Raw genomic sequence first — 968 nt, forward strand, 5'->3', positions numbered from 1 at the left:
GGGCGTCTCGCCCCCGCGCCTCCGCCCGTGACGCCGGCTGTCACGCAAACTCTCGGGCCCAGGCCCGCCACGGGGGCCACCTGCTTGGAGGAGCCCGCCCGACCCCCGCGGGCTGAGCTCAGCGCCCTCGCTGATGTGCCTGGCACGGTGTCCCACGGGACTCCGCATCGCTGAGCAAGCACCCACCTGTTCCTACACTGAACAGTGAGTCCCCCCCACACCGAGGGCCCCCAGCGCCCGAAGGTCAGTGGACGCAGGCTCAACGTGGAGCGCAGCTCAGCCGCGTGGATCTAAGCGAGTAGCTGAGTTCACACTGTGACCGCGCCCTCGCTGATGTGCCTGGCACGGTGTCCCACGGGACTCCGCATCGCTGAGCAAGCACCCACCTGTTCCTACACTGAACAGTGAGTCCCCCCCACACCGAGGGCCCCCAGCGCCCGAAGGTCAGTGGACGCAGGCTCAACGTGGAGCGCAGCTCAGCCGCGTGGATCTAAGCGAGTAGCTGAGTTCACACTGTGACCAGCTACCACGTCCCAGACCACCGCCACCTCGAGAGGGCGCGTGCCAGGCTGAGGACGAAAACCCACACTGCGCATCCTGCGCGTCTTCACACCTCTTTGCCGCGTGACTTTGCGGGTCATCTTAACGAGCGGCGAGCCCGTCGCCCCAGGCCGGGCCTCTGAGCTGGCCTTGTGACCCGTTAGGCAGTAAAACGCAGAGGAAGCCCCGCCATCCGGCCCCCAGCCCGGGGCTCCCCGTCTCTGGCTCCCCGCTGCCTTCCTGAGAAAACTCCCGGGCTGGCCTCTGGATGAGGGGAGACCCATGACCCGCACACCCCTTTTGCTATGGCTAAGTGCCAGCCATCTGCTGGCCCACTGACGATGGGGTCATTTGGGACCAGACAAACCCTGCTGGACACACTCAGCGGCACCGGACATGCAGTGAGCCTGGCCCGGACCGGCTCGCAC

Source organism: Pteropus alecto, unplaced genomic scaffold (assembly GCF_000325575.1).
Source record: "Pteropus alecto unplaced genomic scaffold, ASM32557v1 scaffold90, whole genome shotgun sequence".
Lineage (NCBI taxonomy): Eukaryota > Metazoa > Chordata > Mammalia > Chiroptera > Pteropodidae > Pteropus > Pteropus alecto.